The sequence below is a fragment of the Lagopus muta genome, chromosome Z (genome assembly GCF_023343835.1).
Source record: "Lagopus muta isolate bLagMut1 chromosome Z, bLagMut1 primary, whole genome shotgun sequence".
Taxonomy (NCBI): domain Eukaryota; kingdom Metazoa; phylum Chordata; class Aves; order Galliformes; family Phasianidae; genus Lagopus; species Lagopus muta.
Window position 1 is genome coordinate 62,374,827 of NC_064472.1, and position 11,663 is coordinate 62,386,489.

The 11,663-nt window shown below is 41.5% G+C and overlaps 1 protein-coding gene across 2 annotated transcripts in view; it reads right to left on the bottom strand.

Moving 5' to 3' along the window:
* The window catches only part of XRCC4 (X-ray repair cross complementing 4), a 175,231-nt gene that overhangs the window by 162,803 nt on the left and 765 nt on the right, over nucleotides 1-11,663 (bottom strand). The gene's annotated exons all lie outside the window — the stretch shown is intronic.

Sequence of the window (11,663 nt, forward strand, 5' to 3'; positions counted from 1 at the left end):
ATATTAGGAGACAGTTTAAGCCACAAGGTTAAAAAACAGGAAAAAAAAAAAAAGTCCTTAGTATTTTTAAATAAATATTCAAGAGGGAAATTATACCAGAATATACTAGCAAATAATAGAATAATTTGATAGATTCTGAAAAAGGACAAACTTTTCTTATTCCCACCTCTCTGGGAGTTCTTCCCAGCCTTAACAGTTCAATGTGTTCACCATCAAATTTCAACCTTCCCAAATCCGTATTTGAAAAACATTCTGAGGTTTCTTTGATACAGCAGCATACACTGACTGGATATTACCAAGACATAGGAAAATAAAATGCTATCTCACAATTGAGATCTTTTTTCACTGAGTACCAAGTACTTTGTTACAAAATTGCTAAACAGCACATACAGAACTGAGCAAGGATCAAAGAATAAGACCAGACCAGAAGGGATAGAGAGCAAGCAGGCATGCTTGAGAGATTCAGACCAGGTTCTCTACTTCTGTTGCCTTTGGGAGATGAAACTTCAACAAATATTTCGTGACTTCTATATGGCAGCATGTCTGCCTGGCTTTCAATGGTCCTACTATAGCCAGGGGTGGTGTGCAGCCATACCTATTTTGCCATCCTTATTTTGCAGATTTCAGTAACTTTTAGTATTATCCATTCAAGAAAAGTGAAGCTGAAGGAAGAAAAAAAAAAAAAAAAAAAAAAAAAAGCTTCTTTTAATTGCTGTTTGCCTATCCAAAAGTACTCAGATACACGTGTCTTTTTGATGTATGTTTGGATAACATGGTAGACTGGTTGAAATATTATCTGTTTTCCACAACGCTGTCTTCTCTGGGATTAAGAATTATCAAGATATTCAACACAGAAAACAAATATCTCCTACAGACTTCCTTTGTTTTCTGTTCCTTTCTATACTTCTGTTGTAATCTCACTCAGTCTGACATGTTTCTGTAAATGCTTGACTTAGTACCACTGAGCAATGGACTTCACTGGATGGTTTTACTTATTACTTTAAGCAAAACAAATTCAGTGCTATTGAATCTAAATCTGATCTACTGGCAAGAGTAACAAATCTGAATATAGGACAAACGAAAAAAAAAAAAAAAAAGAAAAAAAAAAAGAAGTAGCAACATCTAGGTAAGGACACCTACACTTCTGTATTTGAGAGAGATTTCTGAAGAGTTTTCAAAAATTTAGCCAGTAACCTGGAAACACAAGTTGCACCAAATGTAACCACTTGAGTGGGGTACAAAAAGTAGGTATAAACTAGAAGGTTACTCTCCTCCCACTTCTACACTCCAGACTTTTCAAAGAGATGGATTATTTTAATTTCACGTTCCTGTCAAATTAGTACTAAAAAATTGTCCTGGACTCTAAATTGCTTTATCTTGCTAAACACTTCCCTAAGGCATTCTCTTTGAAGAAAATTCTTCCTTTACTCTGTATTCACCTAACAGAAGTTTTATTATGTTTTTCTTCCCATTTTCTATTTTTCAGCTGGAATAAGAAACATTGATCTCCATGAAAACAGAAAGCTCACTCTACTTCAATTTATTAATTTAAACATTATAATTCATTTTGCTTTGTATGGCTCCCACATAAAAATAATTCAGAAGACATTTTCAGTGAACTTTCAGTGCACTTAAAACTTCAATTTTGCAGCTCTTTATTCAGCCACAGTAATCACTTTGCCTTGAAAACAAATGTCTTTTGATTCAGATTAGGTTGAGCAATCAGAGGTGAAGCTGAAGCAAAGAGGCATCAATCCATACTGAACATTGATTTCAACATTTTCCACAGATCAAGCACAAGTTCAGCTTTGGTTCTGTAATATGGCTTGAATACCAAGACATTAGATTCAACACAGTAATGTGACATTGTGCCCTACAATATAGCACCTTCAAAAGAGGTTAAACAAACAAAAAAATAAAGCTCATCACCAGCTTAGGTTACCTTAGGTTTATGTGATAACACACACTGGACAAACCAAAAAAAAAAAAAAAAAAGAGGGAAATGCCAGTATTTTATTATGGGAGGGGTCCTGTGCACAGGTCCTAAAACCACAAATTTAAGAGCAAATGAGAGAAGCTTTTTTTCTTAAAAAAAAAAAAAAAAAAGAGAGAGAGAGAGAGAGAAAAAAAAAAGAAAAGAAAAAGAAAAGATGCTTTGACACTTCCACTAAGATGAACAGATTTGGCAGCTATTGATTTTACATTCTGAAATAAATAAATAAATAAATAAAAATCTCAACTAGCAAGTGTTCACAATATCTAAAAATAGAATTTAGAAAGGAACAAGGAGATAAACAGCTTCAAAACAGTGATACTTTTGTTAGGTCCTCTGAATAACAACATGAAGCTTTTTATTAGTGTCATGCTTTTATGATTTTTGTTACTGATATTCCACATCATAGCATCAAGCAGTGCTCTGGGAGTTAAAGAGTTAATGCCCCAGTTCCGTGAATATTTCTGGATACCTGGTTCTCAGAAGAGAAGATCTACATCTCCCAGAAGACTTTCACTGTTCCATTTCTGTTTTCCATTTGGAGAAAAATAAAACTGCTGGCAACGCACAAGTTAGTCCCCCTTCTTTTACTGCTCATCTCTGTGGTCTGTGCTCCCTAGCTGTCTCACCTTCAACATTACAGTAAGGCCTGTTGTTTTGGACTCTTTGTCTCTCTCATATTATTTGATTATTATCTTCAATGCAATATAATAAAATGTAATTGGAATCACCGTGCATTCCATTATCTTTTTTAGCAAATTAGTTTTCTTCCTTAGCACACTGCCACTGTATTGTTTTTAGGCCCATCTCCCTACCTTGTACCTTTTTCTCCTTCTTCCCCCTCTCCCAGGGAGTGGGCCAGGGGGTCCCCCCACCCCATTAATCACAGAAGCGGGCCAAACCAGCCCAGCAAGGTTTTGGGTTTTTTTTTTCCTCACCATGGGTCAGGCAAAATAAAAAAGAAACAACAATCAAAAAATTAAACCTTACCTAAGGCATTCAGTGTCAGGCAGGGAGTCAACCTGAGGAAGCATGCTTTTCAATGTTAGTTTCCCTCACAGCTACTAAGGAATGCTAGCTTGAGCTATAGTGAAACGTGCAGTCCAATATGATGACACAGCAGGGCATACCACTAGAAAAATGCTACTGAGACTTGAGGACAGTTAGGTACGCAATAAGAAAATATAGCGCAGAAGAACTTCGGTATTTCACCTGTTAAACACAGCTTTGAAATTTTAAGAGTGTAAAATACTACACAAAAACTATTTGGAGCATAAGCATGTAAGCTTCAGAAGTGTTGCTTTACAGCAATTGCATTCCTACATAAATTACATCATTTTTATGGAATTATGACAAAAAATTATCAGAGAAGAAAACAAAACAAAACGAAAATTTTAAAAATAACTTTAAAAATACACTTCCCTGCATGTTGGGTCACATTTCACCTTCAAAGGTGAGGGGGTGGCCAGAGGGGTGGCCAGCAGGGACAGGGAGGTGATTGTCCCCCTCTACTCTGCTCTTGTGAGGCTCTATCTGAAGTACTGGGTCCTGGTCTGGAGCCCCCAGTACAAGAAAGACAGGGAGCTGTTGGAGAGGGTCCAGAGGAGAGCCACAAAGATGATCAGGGCACTGGAGCACCTCCCCTATGAAGACAGGCTGAGGGAGCTGGGCTTGTTCAGCCTGCAGAAAAGAAGGCTGCAGGGTGACCTCATTGCAGCATTCCAATACCTAAAGGGAGCCTACAAACAGGAGGGGATTCAGCTCTTTGAAAGGGTTGATAACAGCAGGACAAGGGGAAATGGTTTTAAGTTGAGGATTAGGGTTAGGTTGGATATCCGGGGGAAGCTCTTTACAGAGAGAGTGGTGAGGTGCTGGAACAGGCTGCCCACAGAGGTTGTGGATGTCCCATCCCTGGAGGTGTTCAAGGCCAGGCTGGATGGGGCCCTGGGCAGCCTGGTCTGGTATCAAATGTGGAGGTTGGTGTCCCTGCCTGTGACAGGGGGGTTGCAGATTCATGATCCTTGAGGTCCCTTCCAAACCTGGCCATTCTGTGATCCTGTGATTCGTGTAGTTGGGCTTTCCGTTTCTCAGCCACGAAAGTTAGCTAAAACAACTAGGACACATCAGCACCCTAACTCACAGGTGTCCAGACTTTCGGCTTGCCTGGGCCACAATGAAATAAGAGGATTTGTCTTGAGCTGCATATACAGAAGTTACTTTGAAAGTAATGTCCCCTTTTTGTCTGACAGGATATTGGTGGGAAGGCTCAGTCTCTACTGTCATATCACAACATCTGCCTCTAATGTCTTGGACCAACATCATAGAATAGGAAGCATCATTTTCAGAGCAGCCCACATAAAATATGCAATATCATTAACATATAACAAAATAATCCTGATTTTTAATGTTTTTATTAAAACATAAAAGAAAAAAAAAAAGGAGAACAACAAAACTATAAGACTGGTTGGAAATTTGACCTGGTCTTTGTGAAAAAAAATGCATTATCCTTGTTCAGTGGCAGTGCTTGCAATCCTTAGTGAGATCTCAAGGTCTTCATCAGATTTTTTAATGATATTTTACTATTCACGTGTTTCATCCTTGAAAACAGTTGTTCACATAGTGCCAAAAAGCTAAAACATAATTAAGGTGTAGTTGTGAGGGAAGAATTTTTCTCTCTCCTAAGAAAGGTCTTGCGCAAAAATTTTGGATTCTTTGATCATGGGGCGATCTACTCGGCACCTGGCCTAACGTCTGCCGATGGGAATTGCCTGTCTCCAAAAGGGAGACAGATACTTGCCCAGGAGCTGGCGGGACTTGTAGAGAGAGCTTTAAACTAGATAGGAAGGGGGAAGGGGATAAAGCCAGGTCTACTAGAGAGCAGCCTGGGGAAGTGGTATTGGGATTAGGTGAGAGGCGAGGGGCTCAGCTGAGGTGCGTCTACACTAATGCACGCAGCATGGGCAACAAACAAGAAGAGTTGGAAGCCATTGTGCAGCAGGCAAACTATGGCCTAGTTGCCATAACTGAAACGTGGTGGGATTGCTCCCACGATTGGAGCACTGCAATGGATGGCTACAAACTCTTCAGGAAAGATAGGCAAGGAAGGCGGGGTGGAGGTGTGGCTCTCTACGTTAGGGAATGCTTCTATGCTACTGAGATTATGAGTGGGGATGATAACGTTGAATCCATATGGGTAAAGATCAGAGGAAGGGCTGACAAGACAGGCACCCTGGTGGGCATCTGTTATAGACCCCCAAATCAGGATGAAGAGACAGACAAGGTATTCTATAAGCAGCTGGCACGAGCTGCACAGTCGCCTGCCCTTGTCCTCACAGCAGACTTTAACTTTCCTGACATATGCTGGGAGTACAACACAGCACAGAGGAAGCAGTCTAGGAGGTTTCTGGAATGTATAGAGGACAACTTCCTGATGCAGCTGGTCAGAGAGCCCACGAGAGGAACTGCCCCACTAGACCTGCTGTTCACAAACAGGGAAGGTTTGGTGGGAGATGTGGAGGTTGGAGGCTGTCTTGGACAGAGTGACCATGAAATGACAGACTTCGTGATTCATGGTGGAACCTGGAGGGGGAGTAGTAAAATTGCTGCCTTGGACTTCAGGAGGGCGGACTTTGAATTGTTCAAGGGACTAATAGGGGGAGTCCCCTGGCATTCAGTCTTAGTGAGTAAAGGGGTCCAAGAGAGCTGGTTGCTCTTCAAGAAGAAAGTCTTAAGGGCGCAGGAGCAGGCAGTCCCCCTGAGCTGCAAAATGAGCCGGCGGGGAAGAAAACCGGCGTGGATGAATAGGGAGCTATTCCTGAGGCTCCAGGAGAAAAAGAGAATCTACTGCCTGTGGAAAGAGGGACAGGCCACTCAGAATGAATACAAGGAAGTTGTTAGGATGTGTAGAGGTGAAATCAGAAAGGCAAAAGCCCAGCTTGAATTTAACCTAGCCGCTGGGGTGAAAAGGAATAAGAAACTCTTTTATAAATACATTAACAGTAAGAGGAGGACAAAGGAGAATATCCACTCTTTGCTGGATGAGGCTGGGAATGTGACCACTGAGGATAAGGAAAAGGCAGAGGTTCTGAATGCCTTCTTTACGTCTGTCTTTAAAAGTCAGACCAGTTATCCTCAGGATACTCCTCTCTCTGACCTGGTAATCTCGGCTGGGGACCACACTAACCCCCCTGTGATTCTGAAAGAAACAGTCAGAGACCTACTGCTCCAACTGGACTGCCACAAGTCGATGGGGCCAGATGAGATCCACCCAAGAGTGCTGAGGGAACTGGCGGAGGTGATAGCCAAGCCGCTTTCCATCATCTGTCAGTGCTCCTTGTTGACTGGTGAGGTCCCAGAAGACTGGAGGCTTGCCAACGTGACTCCCATTTTCAAGAAAGGTCGTAAGGAGGATCCAGGGAACTACAGGCCTGTTAGCCTGACCTCAGTGCCAGGGAAGGTTATGGAGCAGATTGTCTTGAGGGAGATCATGCGGCATGTGCGGGATGACCGGGAGATCAGGCCTAGTCAGCATGGGTTCGTGAAGGGCAGGTCCTGTTTGACCAACCTGATCTCCTTCTATGATCTAGTGACCCATCTGGTGGATGAAGGAAAGGCTGTTGATGTGGTCTACCTAGACTTCAGCAAAGCCTTTGACACTGTCTCCCACAGCATTCTCCTGCAGAAGCTGGCAGCCCGAGGCTTGGATGGGTACACTCTTGGCTGGGTAAGGAGCTGGCTGGAGGGCCGGGCACAGAGAGTGGTGGTGAATGGAGTCAAATCCAGCTGGTGACCAGTCGTGAGTGGTGTTCCCCAGGGGTCGGTGCTGGGGCCTGTCCTCTTCAATATCTTTATTGATGACCTCGATGAGGGCATCGAGTGCACCCTCAGTAAATTCACAGATGACACCAAATTGGCTGGAAGCATGGATCTGCCTGGGGGTAGCGAGGCCCTACAGAGGGACCTGGACAGGCTGGAGAGCTGGGCTGGAGCCAATGGGATGAGTTTCAACAAGGCCAAATGCCGGGTCCTGCACTTCGGCTACAACAACCCCAGGCGACGCTACAGGCTTGGGGCGGTGTGGCTGGAGGACTGCGTAGAGGAAATGGACCTGGGGGTATTGATTGATGCTCGGCTGAACAGGAGCCCACAGTGTGCCCAGGTGGCCAAGAAGGCCAAGGGCATCCTGGCTTGCACCAGAAACAGTGTTGCAAGCAGGAGCAGAGAGGTGATTGTTCCCCTATATTCAGCACTCGTGAGGCTGCACCTCGAGTACTGTGTCCAGTTTTGGGCCCCTCACTGCAAGAAAGATATTGAGGCCCTGGAACGTGTTCAAAGGAGGGCAACAAAGCTGGTGAGGGGTCTGGAACACAGGGCTTATGAGGAGCGGCTGAAGGAGCTGGGAATGTTCAGCCTGGAGAAGAGGAGCTCAGGGGAGACCTTATTGCTCTCTATAACTTCCTGAAGGGAGGTTGTAGTGAGCTGGGGGTCGGCCTCTTCTCTCGTGTCATTAGTGATAGGACCAGAGGGAATGGTTTCAAGCTACGCCAGGGGAGATTCAGGCTGGACATCAGGAAGTATTACTTTTCAGAAAGGGTGGTCAGGCACTGGAATGGACTGCCCAGGGAGGTGGTGGAGTCACCGAGCCTGGGGGTGTTCAAGGAAAGACTGGATGTTGTGTTGAGGGACATGGTTTAGTAGGAGCTATTGGTGATAGGTGAACAGCTGGACTGGATGATCTTTTAGGTCTTTTCCAACCTTGGTGATTCTATGATTCTATGACTCATAGAAGTGCAGAAAAGAGGCACAATCAGATTTTTGAGTTAAATATCTGATTGCTACTCTATACACTCCCCTTGAGAACTTGCAGGTCAGACAAGTAGTAACTAAAAATGGTGTTGTAAACATTAATTAATTTTTTTTGAGACCCATGCTCTGGTTTCAGTCAACACAACAACAGCACACCGATGTTTGGTTGTTGTGAGCTCTGGGGATGCTGCAGGGAAGAGCCGCTGCCTTTATAGTGCAGAGCCATGGCCTGCAACTGTACCAACCTGGCCAAGGGTTGGAATGGCTGCCCTAAATGAAACAGTGAACAAACACAATGAGTCTAAACTAACTTAGGTACACAAGCATAGAAAAACTCAGCCCTCTGTGCAGCAGAGCTAAATCTTGACAGCTGCAACAGTTTCGGAAGAGCTTTAGATATAGTACACCCACTGTTTTTTCTCTCCCTTAAAAGTTGCTTATTTTGCATTGTCAACCATGAAAATCGCAATATGAATAAATACAAATTTAGAGCACACCCCAAAAGGTTTCTCCAAGAAGAGAAATAAGTATTTATTTATAGTATAGTCAAGATTAATAAAACAAATTTCCTGAGACATGACAAGATCCAAGAAAAAACATAAACTGCAACACATCATTTTCATTTATGTACTTCTCTGATCAGGACAGGAAAACAAACAAGCAAAAAACTGCCTAATAATGCCTGCAGGAAGCTAAGGCAGGTAAGCAATGTGGTATCTGCTACACACAAAAGAACACCAGTCCCTTGTATCTCATTTTCAAAAATAATTATCCTCTATGATCTTGAAGCCTACCTTTCACAGAAATTAACGTCTGTCCAGTTTACGTGATGCCTACAGACACTGTCTGCTGTGCTCTTAACATCATGTTCCAGAGCTGGTGAAATTTTATATAAGCCCACACAACACAGTTTGCTGCCTCCAACCTCTATCTCAGCTTCTGTCACTAGCTCAGTCTGCACAAACCTCCCTGAAGTTTTTGTGAAGTTTCTACCATAAGCTTGACACAGCTGACTGCATTTGGAAAGCCCCAGGGTCCCTCTTTCCTTTCCAGCTACTGTGCTGAGAAGGGTAGCCTCTAAGATCCTTTTGTAGACCTGTAAACAAACAATCCCTTTCACAATCATTTGACTCATCTTTAAAAACAATTACAGACTGTGATAGGATATACAGCCTCACTCCTCCTCTAATTGCATTAATTTTTCCATCCCAAGATAGCAAGTAATTTGGCTGGTGTCTAGACCAAGAACACAAAAGTTCTCAGTTTTTACACTCTTAAAATCACATAGGATCAGTATTCTTTTTCACTTATTCTACAGTTTCTGCCCTATTTGTCTGCTCTGTTAGAGCACAAGCCCTTCCTACAAGGCCAGCCTCAAAACTCACCTAGATGTCTGCAACTCACGTGTAGAATTGTTTTTGTTACTCCAATGATTTTCCAAATTCTGTAAGTCTGGTGGTACTTAATGAAATAATATTTCATGTGATTACTAGTGTGTCTCAGAAGAATAACACCAGAGGCTCCTAGACACACACATAATAAAAATATTTTTTCAACTTCAATTTCCTATAAGATTTGCCAGTTACATTTATCAGTTTTGTCTGGGTAGATTAGCAAACAACAGTAATTTGTTTAGTGGTTCTCTTCTCAATCTTACCTTAGCTTGTGCCAACATTATATCATATATCCTTCAGTAAGTCTTTTATGTCTTGGCTTCACAGGAGACCAGTCTTTCTACCTAACACCAAGCTTCTATACTAGTAATCTTCTCACTCAGAGGGGCCTTCCACCACCTTTTCTTTCTTTCTTTCTTTTTTTCTTTTATATATATATATAGATAGATAGATAGATATAAAATACATATATATTATAAGATATATTATATATATCTTATATATATAAGATTATAATATACATATATATTATAAGATATATAAGATTATAAGACATACTTATATATATTTATAGCAACAGAAAGAGTAGCATGGACTAGCATCCAACAAAGACACCCTGAAGACAATTTGCAGGAGCTGAATGACACTATTTTTGAATTTAGGAACAGGATACAGCTCAAGTTAGAAGATGGACCAAAGTGGAACAAAGCAAAATATACTTTTTGTTGCAAAAAGGTTCATGTTCTGGATAATTTGGCTAAGAAACAGTATTCTACAGTAACTTTCTAGATGTCAAAAAACTTCATTTTTCAGTGAAACTAGTCCATTTCAAGATTAAAATGTGTACACACATTATTTTACATTTTCCCTGTAATAAGGGCAAGCGCTACAAATTCTTCTGCCAAATAAAACAGTGAAGAAATCACAGCTGTATCCTATTAACATTAATGACAAATTACTGTTTGATATATTGAAAACTTCGCCCTAAATTCCTCACAATTCCTCCTTCACCTCAAGGGCGCATGGCACTTCAGTACCCCTCTATGTAGCATACCATTATCCCAAAGAACATTGCCAGGCTTCACATGCTATCTTTCAAATAACAGCAAAGTCCCACAGGGTGAGAACGACTATCAAATAGCATTTTTCCCCACAAGAGCAAAATATACTGCTGAAAGCTTTCTACAACAGTACATTATCAGTGAAAATTCTATTCCAAATAGAAGTGATGGAATCTTCATTCAAAAATAGAATAGCCCAGGTAAACGAAAAGTGTTTTTAAAAGAGATCTGAAATGGAGTTCATAACCAAGCTTACTATAAATTATCACAGTAGATAGCATTATATTAAAAAACAAAACAAAACAAACAAACAAAAACCAAAAAAACAACATACTATAAAGAGCACACCCACAAACAGAATTACAGAGCTAGAGAAAGTTAGATGACCACATGGAAGCAGGCCTGACTATACCATAAGTAAAAACTAAGCATTGCAGTTTCCTCTATAGGGCAGAAGCAATGTTTCCATTTCAGTAACTAACTCACATTGAGGAACCAGAAGTACAACAAAACAGGAAAACCAAACCTGTTTTCTTTTTCCAGCACAGAGACACAGGAGTTCAAAAGTATTACTGTTCCTAAAATTTAGAGTCTTGGTAGTCAGTAGAGGTTTTACTGCTCATTGCTTAAACCTGTAACTACTTCTGAATTCTACTTCTAACTAAAATAAATGTGAAAAATCAAACACACTAACATCAAGTTACACTAGATAGTCAGGCCGCTTTTAGAACTTCCTGCATGTTAATAGGTTGCCAAAAGTGCTGGTGAAAAACTTATCCGTGGAGACTCAAGACCAGGCTGAGCCATCTCTGAACACCCTGATCTAGCGGTAAAGTCACTGCTCAGTGCAGGGCAGTTGGAAGGGTCTTTTAAAGATCATCTCGCCCAACTCCAAAGACTCTATAATTCTACAATTCAAAATAGTAGTTATCTAAGCTGCTACTCAAGTCAACTTGTTCTTCCACTTCCTATGTTTCTTTCATGGTTTTAAGCATTTTAATGGAATAACACCTTGATTCCATTACAAAAGCATACTCTGTACAAATGACCCCGTTACCTTGCAGCATCCCACAGCAACTTCATGAAATCATAGGCATTGGGTGGGACCTTTGGAGATCATCCAGTCTAACCCTCCTGCTAAAGCTTAGAATAGACCAGATTGCTCATAAACATTCAGAAATCGGCTGTGACAGCAACACCTCAGCATGTTACTGCACACACAGAACAGCCACAGCAAGTTTCTTCCACACAACCTATCACAATACTTGCAGCCCTGGCTTTACTGAAGCCCCTGACAGGCCCAAATGTAAACCCTCAAAGAAAATTAAAATAAAAATGAAGGAACAAAGCAACCATAACCAAACATCGAGGTGCAGGAAAGAAAAATTCCAGGCTTGATTTAGACTGAAA